This window comes from Sciurus vulgaris (assembly GCF_902686455.1).
Source record: "Sciurus vulgaris genome assembly, chromosome: 17".
NCBI lineage: Eukaryota > Metazoa > Chordata > Mammalia > Rodentia > Sciuridae > Sciurus > Sciurus vulgaris.
The window spans coordinates 46861000-46876956 of record NC_136478.1 but is presented as its reverse complement, the minus strand read 5'-3'; the positions used below and the strand labels follow the sequence as shown (position 1 = coordinate 46876956).

The following is a 15957-nucleotide window of genomic DNA, read 5'->3' as shown; positions in this document are numbered from 1 at the left end:
CCATATGTGGAGATGGGGTGGGCTTGGAGACCACTCCCTCTCATATTTGGGGATCTTAATGAGAAACCCCAAAGGATTTAGAAATTCACTTTCCCAAGGACAGGAAATAAACGGGAAAGTTCTAGGGAATTAGGGGAAATCCCAGGGCAAGTTAGAGACAGTGGCCTTTGTTGTCCCAGCATCTATGAGTGTGAGAGAATGAGTGTGAGAATACATGTGAGTTCTTGAGAGACCCACACAGCAAGAGAGGGAAGGGGAGAGAGAGAGACAAGACGGAGCGAGACAGGCAGCACAGACAGGGAGGGAGGGCCCGAGAGAGGCAGAGACAGAGGCCCAGCATGGCGGCCCCTCCTCAGGAGCTCTCTGGCACTTGGGAGGAGCCCTGAGGCTGACCTGGAGGTGACAGGAACACTGGGGACAAGGACTCATTCTCTGAAGCCCTGGGCTTGGGTAATAGCCGGTCTCCCCCTTGCCAGGTGCGGAGTGCAGGAGGGCACAGACCCCACTGAGCAAGGGCCAGGCCAGGCGCAGGGCAGGGTGAGGGCCAGGGTGAGGGCCAGGGTGAGGGCCAGGGCAGAGCTGCTGCCAGGACACAGGAGGAAGCGGGTTCTCTGCTCACGCCTGCTCAAAGCCGTCTCTCCGTGTGGGCCCTTGGGTCTCAAAGAAAGGAGGAGACCTGCTCCCTGTGAAGGTGCAGTGGACAGCAGCCTGGCCTGCGAACGTGTCCTCTGTCACCCTGAGTGCAACAGGGTGGCTTATTCGTTACCTGAATGAGTTACCAGAATCTCCGGCCGTCCCTACTGCAGAGGGAGGGCGGGCATGAACCTGGCCGGAGGAGAAGGCTGTTTCAGGGCATCAGAATTCCCAGCCAGACTGACTGCGAGCATGTCCCCTGTACTGAGGTTTGGACAAGTGTCCCCAAAGGCCACCATGTTAGAGGCATGGTTCCAGCTCAGAGGAGATGGGAGGGGGTGGGACCTTTAAGAGTTAGGCCTGGTGGGTCTTCAGGTTACAGGGGCATGTGAGACCCCAGTCTCCTCTTCTTTCTCTCTGCTTCCCAGACATGAGGGAGGGCTTTAGCCCACCAAATGTTCCCACATGCTGGGCTGCCTCGCCTGCCCAGAGCCACCACCAGTCAGTTACCTACTGACCAGGGAGAACCAGGAGCTGGGCTTCCTGCTAGGCACCTTCAGGACCTGGCCTCTGCTGGAAACCACACATCTGGGCAGCTGGCAACCACGCACGGCTTGGGGGTCCGTTCACTCCCAGGCTCCCCACTGGCCAGGCGCTGCCAGCCCGCCTTGGCCCCCCTGCCCTTCCTGCCTCTCTTGCCGGACACTCCCTCCCTGCTCCACCCTCCCTCCCCTCCCCTTCCCCAGCACATCCCTCACATTCCCAGCTCCCCTAGGTGCAAATTTACACACCCCTAGAGTGAGGGTCAAGCTGGTGGCACTTGGTGACCAGGGCTATGGGTTAAGGGGTCTGGGAACTCCTGAGACTGTCTAAATCTCTCATTTTATGATTAGAATACAGAGGCCCAGAGAGGGTAAGTGAATTGCCAAGGGCCACACAGTCATTGGTCACATCACACCAGAGTACCTCAGTCAAAGCACACCAGCTGACAGGGATGTCGCTGCCTCCGTCACAGCAGCTTGTGCACCTTCCCCACTTACCCACCATTCCCTGGGGTCAAAGTTCCCCGGGTGATGAGGCCTGGGAGAGCAGTCCTACCCAGGACTAGTCATCTTCGCAGGTGGCCATCCCTGTCTCCACACCAGGAAGGGGACCTGGGAGGTTCCAGGCTTCCAGGGCACAGGGCCTGGCCGTCATCGGCTATTCCCACTGTGCTCACCACCTGGGTCAGGTGGGCCTCATGCCTGGGGTGTGAGCAGCCCCGTGCCTGGCAAGAGGCAGTCTCCAGAGGGCCCAGAGGGAAGATAGCGGGCGGTGGGCGGCAGCAAGCCAGGCTAGGTCTCGGGCTTCCCTCCTGCTCCTCCAGGGCCTCAACCAGTGGGGAAAGAATGTGCCGCGGTCAGCACAAGTTGGGAAAAGTGAAGGCTTCGGAGAAAGCCCCTTGCTTAGGGCAGAGGGGTCCACATCAGCGTGGCGTCCTGCCGGCAGCTGGAGAGACTCCTACGCCCACGGTGGTCACTGTTTCAGGGATGGCTTACAAGCGCCTGCTGGGTGACCAGGGCTCAGGAGCAGCCTTTCTGTGCTTGCCCGGAGCCATCTGAGGCGGGTAGGGTAAGCCTCAGCCTGGAGAGGCCCAAGGCTGCGTGTCCTGGCTGGCTGAGCAGAGCTGGCCCTGGAGGGAGGAGGCAGCGCGCTGCACGCCTGTTTCTGTAAGTTCCCTGAGACCAGGGCCAGTGCCTCTGCTATGAGGCCCTCTCAGCAGGACCCGTTCCAGTCCTGCTCCTTGGATGTTGGCTGTAAATACAAGAAATGGAAGGGGGTGGGGGCGGGCCTCCCCCTGCCCGCTCCTTGCACACAGGCTTGGTGGCGAAGCTTTCCCAGCCATGCTGACCGTGACCCTCTGCCCCAAACCTCCCTCCTGAGTCCAGCACTGGTCTCCCTGGCCTGGGAGGCTCCAAGGAGGCCCTCGTGGTGGCACAGCATGGCCAGCCACAGGCAGTTCTACCTGCCTTTGCAGAGGAATGGGTGGCCCTGGTCTGGCAATTGGGCGGAGACGGCCAGGTGGTCCTCAGCTGCTCCAGTGCCATCCCTGGGTCTGACCCTGCCCCTAACCCAGCCCCTGCCCTCCCAGGTCTGCAGCCTCTGCTTCCCTCCCAGGCTCTGGGTTCTGAGGTTGGAGGTGGCGTGACCCGGTCACCACTGTACCTCTGCTGCATGAGTGGCCTGCAGAGCTCAGAGGACCCCACAGCTGGAGCGTGGCCCTGGCCGTCCTCTCCCTCTTCCACCGGCTGGGGGACCGCACTGCTTCCCGCTGTGCTCACACTGCATGCTGGCCCAGTGTCCTCTATCTCAATCCAGCCGACTGGGCTAGCTGGCCAGGGTGCCCAAAGCAAGGTGGCAGCTGCTCAGTGGAGCCCTGAAGAGGGACGGGGCAGGGCAGGTGGAAGGACGTTCATAGACAACAAAGACAGAAAGGACAAGGGCCTCCAGTAGTCCCTGGCCGGGCTTGCTGTCTCACTGGCTGATCGCAGCACACACAGGACATGGGAGGACCCAGATGACGATGTGCCTGCCCACCTGGGCAGTCGGGGCCGGCTTCCCCAGTGCGGTCTTCATGCTGCAGCCCCCGGGAGACTCCTCGGCACGTCCTCCCTGGCCCGTGAGGATGCACAGGTACCCCTGGTGGGCCAGGGCCTCTTGCTGCCTTTGAAACAGTTGAAGGGAGATTCGTGTAGCAAGAAATTAAGCTTTGAAAGCATCTGGTTCACAGCATTTATTACCAATGCCTCCATCCAGCACTGACGTGGGTACCCAGTCCCGAGTGCCTGTGCCCTGTCTGCAGAGCGTCCAGGAGGGTGCATAGGGAGGTCCTGTGAGGAGTGGACAGGCGTGAGGGCCTCTCGGGGTGGGGGCCTGTGCGAGCGAGCGTGGGGAGCTTCGGGCTTGCTAAGGAGGGTCAGCCCCACGGCTGTCCAGGCACAGCATTGCCCCTCCCTAGGCCTGCCCTCCCTGAATGTTTATTTGTCCTTGTCAGGGGACAGTGAGTGGCCTCATGTCTGCTAGGACCGGCTGGTGCCCGTGAACAGGGGAAGCCATAGCTTTTCTCCTTCTGGATGCCAGGGCTCTGGTTTTCTGGGACAAAGACAGGGCGAGGGCAGGGGCAGCTTGGTGGGCCTGCTGCCATCCATGCAGAGGAGCTGGTTCCTGCCGCTCGACCGGACCCCTGGCCCTGTGAGGAAGGAGCCCCTGACTCTGCGTGGGGTGCTGGGGAGGCGTGGGCACACTGTGGGGTTCAGCCAATGCTGTCCGGGGAGACGGCTCACCAGGGCCAGGCAGGGCTGGGACACAGAAGCCACGCCCTTCCGTGGGAGCCAGCTGCAATGTCAGCCCGGGAGCCTCCGCACAACCACACAGGCACGACCGCCGTGGGAGAGCAGTTGAAGGGTCCCTGCCTCCCACCGCCTCCACTGTCCATCCAGGGAATGTCGCTGTCCACCAGAGCATCCTGGTGTGCAAGGAAGATGAGTCTGTGAACACAGGTGCTCCTGAGCCCCAGTTGCACGCTGCTTCTGGGTGGCCGGGCAGGGGAAGGGTTGGGCCTGGGGTCTACCTCCAGGTCTAAGTCCCTTGAGGGAGACGGTGGACCCCTGGCCTCTGAAGGAGGCTCCCATCTTCCCCTGCACGCCTCTCACATGCATTCTGCACACACGTTTCAACACCACCAGAAGAAAACCCGTGTCTGGGCGCCCGCCTGCAGCAGGAGGCCTGGGCTCAGGGGCAGCCAGCGTCACCAGGAGGGGCCCGGGGCCATCTTTCTGCATTTCAAGAGCAGCCAGGCATTCAAGATGGTGGATGAAATCACCCACATTTAGACAACTGTGGCCCACAAAGCACAGAACCAAGGGAGTGAGCGTGGCAGTGGCTGTTCAGTGTCCAGGGCGAGAACTTGGGAGGCCTCCGGGGACTGGTGGGGAAGGAGCCTCGCCCACCGACACCCTGGCCACCTCATACACAGGGCAGGGGCACCTCCTGGCTCCAGGTACGATTCTACTGCCAGCCACTGGCAGGCGTGGTCAGCCCGTCACTGGACCTGGAGGGCAAACGGCCTGAGAGGAATGTGTGAAGGAGGTCACCCCTCGGCCAGCAGGACAGGATCACTATGGAGTGGCCAGAAGTCTCGAGTTGAGGAATCGCTACCAGCTTCAAAACCACCCTCCTGCTGGCCATGCGGTCATTTGGGCAATGGCTGTCATTCAAAAAAGAGGGCTTTTCATGGGTCAGCTCTTGGACCCCATGAATGTAGCATTGCAGGGGAAGCCTGTGCTGTGGGCCGTATTCACTAACTGGACAGCAGGTGAGTTGGCTAACTGGTCAGCAGGCGACTTCCTTGCTGACAGAAATGCAAATACCTCACCCACCTGCTCACTTCCCTGCCTTCTTCCCAGCACCAGGGGATCTGATCACTCTGTTTATGGGGACGGGAATGTTGTTCTGGGACCAGCAGCATCGCCTGGAAACTTGCAGGACACATGGACTCTCAGGTCCGCCCTTACCAGTCGGAAGATGTGCTGGACACAGGCTACCACTCCGTCTGCCAAGGACACCTACTCAATCCAGGGACTAGGACGTGTGTGTTCCAGGGAAACTCCAGTTCGCTCATGGGCGTGCAAACACCAACAGTGCGTGCTGGGGGCTGACAGTGTCCCCAGGCAGCAGGTGTACATGGAAGAGGGGCAGGAGAAGGCCCCAGGGACAGTGAGGCCTAAGGGCCTGGCCTGGGAATGTTGCCTTGCCAGGGTCCTAGGAGAGAACCAGGACGTGGGTGAGCAGCAAGACCACCCTTACTCTGAGATCTCCTGTGGCTCATGTGGCCTTGGAAGCACTGGGTGGACAAGGGTGGGTCCCTCATGCTCTGTTATGTCCCCAGAAATGAGCACAGTTCCTGGCACCGAAGAGCTGGAAGATAATGTGGGATGAAGGCATAAATACCACTTTGGCTGATGCAGTGAACCAAGCAGAACTGTCCACCATGACAGGCTGGTGACAGGGCCGGTGACAGGGCCAGCACGAGCCTTCAGCAAGTGGATGTCCAGCCCCCACGCCCTGGAGATCGGCCATCCCACCTCGCATGTCAGCGGAAACAGACAGAGAGAGGCGTCCAGGTGCTGCCAGCTGTGACGACGTGCTCCACACAGGGCTGGGCTCAGGGGGCCCACCTCCCACACCTCTGCCTCGGGGACCTGCCTGTTTTGCACGGCTCTTTCCGCTTGTTTGAAAACCATTTTTATCTTGACTCAAAGAGACATAGGTGGCACTCCTGTGTCAACGCAGATACAAGTGTCCCCTCTGCCCCCTCACCACTGGAGCCACGAACTAGGTTAAGTTAAAAAAAGCAGAGGGTGTCCAGCTTGACAGCTGGCCCTGCAGCTGTGGAAAAGGCCAAAAATAAACACCGGGAGTCAATGACTTCAGTACCATCTGTGGCTCGGTGCCCAGCTGAGGCCAGAACAAGTGGATGGCCTCAGGCACACAGTGCACTGGGCTCCTGGGGTGGCTGGGGACGGGGTTGGTCCCGAGGGTGCAGCTGGCTCTCCAGGGACATCACAGATCTCCCGCCCAGTTGGGACCTCCGTACTGGTCCCCAGGCCCCCAGCGTGGAGAACGTCCACCAGCCACGGTTGTCGGTTCACCTGAGAGCCAAGCTCGGCAGGGCGGCCACCCGCGTCTGTAGGTTTCCTTCCTGTCTGCAGTTCTTGCATCCCAGGAGGTGCCGTCCTGAGGGGCCCTGCAAGGCCTGCTCTGAGGAGGGCTGCAGTCTGCACAGCGGGACACCACGGGCCGCTGACGGCAGGAGTCCACCCCGTCCTTAGGGCCTTTGCTTGACAACCTCGTGGGTGAGGACAGAGGACCACACAAGCTGGGACGCTGTCTGCTCTGCTGGGCTGGCCGCAGTGTCCCTCCTCGGCCCTCTAACCACTCATGTGTCCCCAGGCACCCGCCATCTCTGATCGCCCTTCCTTTCGGGGGATGTTCTTGGAGTTAGCTTTGAGCTGACATCTCTCTCCGTCTTTTTCTCATCCGTCCCCTAAGCACTGAAGCATCTGTGTGGGTTCTATGATGTTTCTCTTAAAATACAAAACAACTGAAACCCTACACGGTTCACCTGTGCACACCTGGAGTGCCCCACCCCTGGGCAGGGGGCACCTTCCTCCACTGACTGGTGTCTGAGGGCCGTGCTGCCTGGGATGTGAGTGCGGGCATCGTGTCCTACCTCCTCAGGGACACACCCTTGGACACAGGGCCAGGCTCCTCTGTGGAACACAGGGTACCCGGAGCGTCTCCCAGGTTGCTGGATGTGCCTCATGTCTGCAGAGAACAAGACCGACACCTTGGTTCCTGCCCCAGCCATGTTCTCCATGTGGCTGTGCACACGTGAGCCCCAGCCTGCGCACGGCTGCCTCCCTGCCCGGAGCAGAGCCTGGCATGTATCCAGTCCTCAGTCCACACAGCTGGACAGTGTGGATGGAGGAGAAATGAAACGTCCTGGCCGTCAGGGCTCCCGGCCACTCTGGAACCAAGCGTTTTAGGGACTTTTGCATCGTTGTGAGCAGATGACCTGACAAGCACAACAGAGAGCAGGGTGAGTTTATTGGGGCTCAGGGTATCAGAGGCCTCCATACATAGAAGGCCGACTCCAGTGCTCGGGACCTAAGATGAGGTGGCACATCAGGGGGAGCAGCCCAGCAGAGGACAACTGCTCAGCTCTCGGCTGCCAGGAAGCAAAGAGAAGGGGAGGGGGCCGCAGGGCAGATGCACCTATCTAAACCCCGCCCCACCTCCCAGCCGCCCCCACCTTCCAGCCTCCCCCCACCTCCCAGCCTCACCCACCTCCTCAGCCTCCCACCTCCTCAGCCTCCCTCCACCTCCCTAGCCTCCCACCTCCCCACCTCCTTAGTCTCCCACCCCCACCCACTCCCCAAATCCCAAGCCTCACCTCACCTCCCCAGCCTCCCACCTCCCCAACATCCCTCCACCTCCCCAGGCTCCCACCTCCCCAGCCTCACCCCACCTCCCCAGCCTTGCACCTCCTCCTCAGCCTCCCCCAAATTCCCCAACCTCCCTCTACCTCCCCAGCTTCCCTTTATGTCCCCAGCATCAACCCACATCCCCAGCCTCCCACCTCCCCAGCCTCCCTCCACCTCCATAGGCTTGCCCCACCTCCTCAGCCTCCCCCAATTTCCCCAAACTCCCTCCAATTCCCAGTCACTCCCCACCTCCCCAACCTCCCACCTCCCCATCCTCCCACCTCCCCAGCCTCGCCCCACTTGCAAACAGTGACCACCTAGCCAGTCCAGTCACACCAGAATGGGTTGATCAGGTCCAGCTCCATAAGCCAACATTCTACTCTGAACATTCCTGTGTTGGCAGTGTCCGGGGGACACCTCACTTCCAAACCTTAATGTTGTAATGCTCTAACATGCCAAGTGACCACACAGCCCCTGCCGGGCTCGGTGACCCTCCCTAGCTGCTTCATGGAGTCCAGTCCTCTCAGCTCCACATTCCAGGCCCAGCCACACCTGCGTGGCAGTGCTGTCTCCCTCACGGGTGCCTGTCTCCCAGCAGGCCGCCCTCCCTCAGCACACACAAAGCCGTCCCCGTACAGCGCCCTTCCTCTGCTTGCCACCTGGCCTATCTTCAGGACACAGGTGACCTCCCAGACCCCAGGGAAGCCTGCTGACTGTTCTCTTCCCCCAACCCTGGGTGGGCGCCTGGCAGCCCTGTGACCCTGCACCTGTAGACAGCTAGGACTGGGAGGCCATGTTGCCGTTCACTTCTGACACCTCGTGGCTCTGCACCAGGGTCCACTTCTGAGCCACACTGCACGTTCAGAGTCCTTGGGTCCCTGTTGCACACACTCACCAGGGACTGGAGCTCCAAGCTCACCAGGAAGGGTAGAGCAGAGAGCCTGTCCTGCACCTACCTGCAGACCACCCCAGGTGGAGGCCACACTGCTGTGGCCTGCTGTCCTCAAGCCCTCGCCTGGCCACAGCTGAGCTATGAGGGAGGCATGACCACTTTCATATGCGCAGGAGAGTGGACACAAACCTGCATGGCCTTGCTGAACCCATCCTAGTATGTCCTGAGTGTTCCCGTAGTTGCCTGTGACCTTTCTGCTCCCCACAAGCTCCCCTACTCCATGGACTCCAGTTCCCTCCCCCTGACCCTTGGCACCTGGCACAGTGCCCTCCTTGAAGGACCTGAAGCCTGGGGAAAGCCTGGTTCTGTGTGGCCCTGCTGGGGCCCGGGACAGCACCTGTCCGCTCCACCCAACTCCACTGTGCGTGGTGCTTCTGCGCTGGGAGCCGAGTCACTGCATCCATCAGATATCGCTGAGCACCTGCAGAAAGTCCAGGACACTCTCCACCTGGCTGCTCTGCTTTTCACTTTGTGTCTATGCCACAAACAAGGAAAAAGCACCCAAGAAGCAGTGCGGGCTTAAGGGTTTTGAGTGGGCGACACGCAATGCGGCTGCTTTGAGGGTGTGGATCCTGGTTCATATGGAAAGCCCAGCACACGGGTTCTGGATGGCCGCCAGGTTTCCAGGGTGAGCAAGCACCTAAGGGGACAAATATTTTTCACAGATCATAAGTGAAATGGAGGTCTGAATGTTTAAAAATAAATACATAGTGAAGGAAGAAAGAAAGGACAGACAAGCACAGAGACCTTGCTGACCTTTAGATTCAAATGAGTGAAAAACAAGTTTTTATAGTTATGGTTGCTGCCGCCGAGGAAACGAAACCTTTTATCTCCAAATCTTCTGAGCCACAGCTCCCAGAATGAGTATTTCCAAATGGTTGCTCTCAAGATTGAACAGAGGAGTTTCACTCTTTGGGCTTCAGTTTCCTCATCTATAAGATGGAGATAATGTGATTCTCACAGGATAATTATGAGAGTTAAATTAATTAATACATGCAAAGGACATGAACCAGGGCTCACATGGCACATGGCGAAGTTCATTCATTAGCCATCATCACCATCAAAACCATCACCATAACCATCACCATCCACATCACCACCACGACCATTATGACCATCACCACCAGCATCACCATGAACACAACCATAGCCACCATCAATACCCCCTGTCATCAACATCATCACCACTATCATTAGCCTGAGCATTGTCATCTTCACCATCACTAGGATGACATCACTGTCACCACCATCACCACGTGCGAGGACCTGAGAACCTGATGCAACCAGTAGCCAGACTAGCAACCAGCAAATGGAAACTGGAAACCCGCAGCTGACTGTAGGCAGGGGCAGTTCACAGCCCCCACTGAAGGGGACTCTAGACGTGATAAAGAGGCTGGGTCCTGGGCTGCAGACAGGATGGGGTTTTTTAGAGCCAGTGCAGTTATTTCTAATTAATAATAATAAGTGCCTGCTTGTTTTTCCAAGGATTTTTTTCAACCCACCTTAAATGCCCTGTTTGGGTGGTTGGCTTAATGGGAAGGCTGACCTTATCTGCATTCACCCACTGAAAATTGGCCTCAGTGCCATCAGACAAGATCTTGGGGTTCATGCCGCTGAGATGGCCTTCTGGAAAAGGAAGTGACTAGACATTTCCTCTGCTCATTGTCTTCCTCAAAAAGTGACAAGTAGGGAATATTTGTTCCCGTTTCTTCTTCCTTCCTGTATGCCAGCAAAAATGTGCAAAGTTACAAGAGGTAGAGAAAGGTGAGTTCCCAAATCTTCAAGGTCTTCTGTCCAGCAAAGCTCAGTGTCCTCTGACCTCCCAGCCCCGTTCCTCCCAGTGGCCACCAGATCACAGCTCAGGCCTGGGCACATGGTGGGGACACGGATTTCAGACCAAGTGCTTCCAGTCCTTTGGTGCTCCTCATTCTTGGCTGGCTGTGCCTGGGACCCCAGCTTCCTCACCCTCAGGTGCATCCCTCAGGCTAAGTTCCCCACTGTCCCCAGAAACCCCTGGCAGGAGTCACCAGGTGCCCAGCAGTGGCCCACCTGAGCAAATGGCTTCTTCCTCTTCCTGGCCACTTCCCTACTCCTATCCAACTTCCTGGAGATAATAAATAAACTCTTTCCCTGTGCTTGCCTTGCCTTTGGGGACGATCCTACCCTAGGAAAACTCAGCCATTTCCCGTGGTCCACGCTGCATGTGTCAAACTTCATGGGGTCTCTCCCCCAGCCACACTTGCTTCCTCTCATGGTCCCAAGGTCCAGTGCTATCTGTGCCTCTGGGCCCTTCACACAGCTGGGACCCACTTCCTAGGGTCACCCCTCCCTCCCCTGCAGGCCTCCAGAAATGCCCTCCTCAGCATTCCCCAGGGATCCTACCCTGTCTTTGACCTTCACACCTGAGTGCCTTCCCAGGCCTCAGCCCCAAGTCTGTCTCCATGGGTGCCATGCAGATCCAGCCCCCTTGGGGCTCACCTGTGTCCAGACACACGGCTGCTGGCCCAGCGCTGCACTGCAGCTCTGGGTGCCCTCTGGACAGCCCTGACCCTGCGGCCATGGCTCTTGCTCTCCAGGGCGAAGCCTGGGCTTCTGGGTTTTCAGGGCATAGCATGGGCTGAGGACCACCGCGGTCTCAGCTTGTGGCTCCAGCCTGCAGATGCCTCCTTGCCACGGCGGGACCAGCCATGCCTGCCCGGCACTGCACTTGAGGCTGCTCCTCGGGATCCTCTTCCTCTCTGTTCCCTGGGTCAGGCAGGAGGGCTGCTCCCCTTCTCCTCAGGTTCCCCACATCGTGGCCCTCAAGAGAGCAAAGTCAAGGGTCGTAAGTTTTCTCTTATATATGGAAACTAAAGAGAAAAACAGGGGAACAAAAGGCAGTGGGGGTGGGTCCCATGAAAATGAAAGGGAGTCAGTAGAGGAGAGGAGAGGCACCAGGGCAAGGCCGGAGTGGAGGGAAAGGAGATACTGGGGAATGAAAGTGACCAACTTATACTCTTCTATTGAGTTCATATACAAATATGCAACTATAAATCCTACAGTAAAAAGGAGAAAAAGAAAGAATTCCCTGTTCCTTATAGAATCCCCCAACTAAATGGTAAAAGTGGCTCCCTCTGTCACCATTTCCCACTGTCTGTAAAGGCAACTAATAGGTAGGAATGGGGACTTCAAGGCAAGAGGATGTCAAAAGAAAAAACGATTAGGTAGCATAAAGCACAGTGTCTGTGTTCACGGAGTGAGAGTGTGCACTTCTAGAACGGCCACTTTCATGGACTAGGGAAGAGCTGGCGTTGGAGATGCTGTCCAAGGTACTCGCTTTCAGACCATCAGATGCCCCATGCGGGGCAACAGCCAGGTGCCAGGTTCCAAGAAACAGCCAAGGCTGAGGAAGCTGGGAACCCTGGCCAGACTTTTGTGGCAACTCTCAGGCTGATCCCTGGTCCACGGGCTGTGTGCACAGCATGGTTTTACAGAGTTGGGTAGGGCTGACCACGACCAGGCAGTGATGGCCACTGTGCGCCTGGGTGCTTTTAGGATGTGGCCACCATGGCCAAGCCCTGAGCAGTTCGGCCTGTGTGGCCGCACAGCCTGCCCACTCTCCCTGCAGGGCTGGGTAGTCCCATGCTGGCCCAGCGGGCAGGGGGCTGCTTTGGACATGGGGGCAGGTAGGCCCACCAGGGAGGTCTCTGCCGACCTCAGAGCAATCATTCGTGATGTGAAAAGCACACAGCAAGGAGGGCCAGGTTCCCGGGAATCTCACTTCCAGCGCCCATGTCACACCAGGAGCCATTGAAAGGACTGCATGACTGGAGAGCCGGACTCTGCAGCCTGCACTTGTTCCAGGTCCAGATGACCCTCCGTGGGAGATGCTGTTGGAAGAGTTCACTCTGGGGTGGTGAGAGAGTGAGATGATGATGTCACAGGTGGGAGCTGGTCCACCCTCCGTGAAGAGCACGGTGTCGCCAGCTTCCGTTAAGAGCGTTAACAGTCAGCGCCTCGCTGAGCCGGGGCTTAAAACACCAGCCACTCTTAACCACCTGGGAAACCGAGGAACCAACAGCAAAACACAAGCCAGGGTGCTTTCTGAGCAGGGGGATCTGTACTCTCTAGAAAGTGACCCTGGTCCAGGGACTCAGGGAGGAGCATTGGTCACTGCTTGGTGATCATGGCGCTGTCCTCAAACCCAGGGAAGCCCTGGGTCTGAGCCCAGCTGCGAAGGCTCTGGCAACACCGGTTGGGATTCCCATCTGGACGGGCTGGGCCTGCGCTATGGGGACAGGCACCAGGCATACCTGCTCACCAAGCACTCGCTCAGCCTGGCTCTGGAGCCCAATCCAGCTCTGCAGAGGGCAACCACCCGGGGAGCTCAGCGACTTTTTCTAGGGCAAGTGGACCCTTCCGGGGCTGCATCTCCCAGCTTCTGAGGTTTCAGGTTACAAGCTTTCTAGAAGAAAACTATCAGGTTATAAAAATGGGCAACTGGCTGTTTTCTCCTGAGGAGAGCTGCGTGCTGATCAACCTGGTCATCTTCAGACAGGCAGCAATGACAAACCCAGTACAAGGAAATGCTTGAATGGGGTCGTGACCACAGGGACCATCTCTAACTTGCTTCTGTTTTTCCCAGGTATAAGCGTGAAATGAGCGGTAGCCAGGCAGAGAGAATTAGAGGGGAGAGGCCTGTCCGGTCAGGGGTTTCATGGAAGTCTCTTCTGGAAGGACCAGGTCTCACAAGCCTGAGCATCGCGAACAGCAGAGGCCCGGCTTCAAGGCCCGCCCCAGGCAGCCCCCGCCCCAGGTGAGCCTGCACCAGCACCCCAGGTGAGAACTGGTTTGGGGTCACAGTCATCACCCCTTAGGGTTGGGCAGACCCTGCACCCGGAGCAGGAAGGGGTGGTACCTCCTGGCAAGTCAACCCAGGACACTCCTGCTGAGAGGGAACCACTGGGGAGCCCAGGTCTGCAGGAATCTGCCAACTGAGGGTCACGCCGTGGTCACACAGGGCGACTCCTCTTGAACAGACACTCACGACTTGCCAGCAAACCAGTCTCCTGACCTGACATGCTGCTTGCCTTGATGGGGTGCAGGGAGAGACCTGGGCAGGAGCACGGGCCGTGTGAGGTGCGTGACCATCAGTCCAGGGGCCCAGCTCACAGCCAGTGAGGGACCCCAGGTCTGCATTTGCCCAGCACCAAGGCCATCCCTTCACAGGAGGAGAGTGGGTGTGGTCCGTGAGTAGAGAGAAGCTATGGGAATCTTGCTTCTGGGAGTCCTCAACTGCCACGGGCTTGTGGCGGCCCACACTGTTTACGATGTCATGGCTCCATAAACCCAGATGGCCCGCTGCTCTTGATAAACCCAGAAGATCTGGCCCCGTGAGCCAGGATCACCTCTGGGCCTTGGGTGAAGCCTCTCCTTAGGGCAGGCCACCGTGGGCTCCCCTAGTCCCCGCAGGCCTTGGGTTTGCAATGCTCCAGACAGCTGGAAGAAGCGTGTGCTCCTCAACCCACTCACAGCTGAGAGTCAGTGGAGTCATATGTGGCTGGAACACCTCCAGACTGTGGGCCAGGTCATGATGGGGGCTGCTGATAGCCAGCCGCAGGGTAACAGGTTTGCCACCAGAGAGGACATGAACATACGCCCGGGGGATCCAGCCTCCTACCTATCTGATCCACCTCTAGTTGCTCCCAATTGGTGTCCCTCCCCCAGGCTTTCTTGGTAACAGATGCTGACCTCATTTTCCATCCGGTGTGACCCTGCATCCCAAATGCCCCACTACAGGGGTCACTGATTTCCTGGGACTAAACTTTGGGGTTTTTGGTAGTAAAACAACTCTTTTCCTTCCCTCAAGCCAGCTCCTTTTATTTAAAATGGTGCAGGTACATTGAAACCCTCAGAAACCACAGTCACCACATCACTTCAGGGACAAAGTCAGAACTGTGCAGTTGGGAGGGAGGCTTCCCATGTGGTCTGTGACTGGACCCTGCCCTGCTGGCCTTTTAACTGACATTGCAGATGCCTCAGACCCAAGAGCCAAGGATGGGTTTAAATCCCATGTTGAGCCCTCTGACCTCTGACACCACAACGAGGGCATCCTAGTGTGAGTCAGCCCCTAGGGACTGCCCTGACGTCAGAGCTGGATCAGCATCTGAGGAGTGGCCCCTTCCAGAGAAAGAGGCCCAGGCTAGAGGCAGATGCAGGGTGGCCTGATGCCAGACAGGGGACCTGATTCCTACTCACTGCCCTTGTCTGCTCCCAGGAAGCAGGGCCACCAGGTGAGGAGCAGTAGGGAGAGGTGTCAAGGAGAGGAAGCACCTGCCCTTGGACTCCCGGTCCCCAGGGCCTGGCTCGCGACATCAGACACAGCACTCAGAGCACCTCACGCAGCACATGGCCCCTTGAGCACCTGATCTGTTTCTGTGGCTGGGGACACAGTGTCCACTCATTGCTCTCCAAGCATTGAAAGCATCAGAGGCAACACAGCAAAACAGAGGGAAACCAAAAGACCAACAAACCAAGGCCCTGGCCCTCTCTGCCCTGTGGTCCATCTGTGTCCAAGGGGCTCTTGTCCACAGCAAGCTCTGGCACCTGCCAGGGACCCTGCCATAGCGGGATGATAGTCCTCCCTCTTGGACAAAGGATGGGGGTGAGCCGTGGGCTCGGGAGACGGCTCATGTTGGGGGCTCCTGAGAGCTTCTCTGAATGTCACTGCATGACCTGGAGGGGATTTCGCACAGGTTAGACCCAGGAATCCAGTGGGGGAGGAGCCTGACCCTTGAAGGCCCTGAGCACCAGACAAGCACCAACCAGCCAGGGAACTGGGAGGGGAAGTCCTGCTGCTGCTCCAGCCAGGCAGTCCAGCTTGGGACGGGGAGCCCTAGAGGGCTTGGGGTGGTAGCTCCAGGGCTTCCACGAGGGCCTGAGCTCCTTCCTGCCCTGCAGACAGCCAGCGATGCTCAGGAGGCTGTGGTTCCTGAGGCCTGCACAGAGCCAGGCGGGGGCTGGAGCGTGAGCCCCTTGCTCCTGACACCTCCCTCGGGTGCCCAGGCCCATCGTGTCCTCCCTCACCCCTCAGGCCTTTTGTGTCCTGCTCTTGGAAGACGGCAACCCAGGATCACCCTCTCCAAGACACCGAAGGCCACGTCCTGCATGATCCATTTCTGTGGGATGTCTAGCCCAGGTGGATTCACAGAGACACTGGTGAGTGGTCATCAAGGCTGGAGGGGCAGCGTGGAGTGACAGCTGACAGGGACAGGGCTTCCTTCTGGGCAGTGTTGTAGGGCAAGAGAGCAGTGATGACTGTAGAAAAGGAAGCACCTGGCTGAGACAACAATGTGCACCGACGCTCCA

At 58.4% G+C, this 15957-nt stretch overlaps 1 long non-coding RNA gene across 1 annotated transcript; it reads right to left on the bottom strand.

Moving 5' to 3' along the window:
* Positions 1-5893: 5893 nt before the first annotated feature.
* Positions 5894-11014, bottom strand: LOC306649163. Its single transcript, XR_013760582.1, has 3 exons — positions 10113-11014; positions 8948-9542; positions 5894-6217 (listed from the first exon to the last, which is right to left on the bottom strand). It is a non-coding gene; the product is annotated as an uncharacterized lncRNA (long non-coding RNA).
* Positions 11015-15957: the final 4943 nt, after the last annotated feature.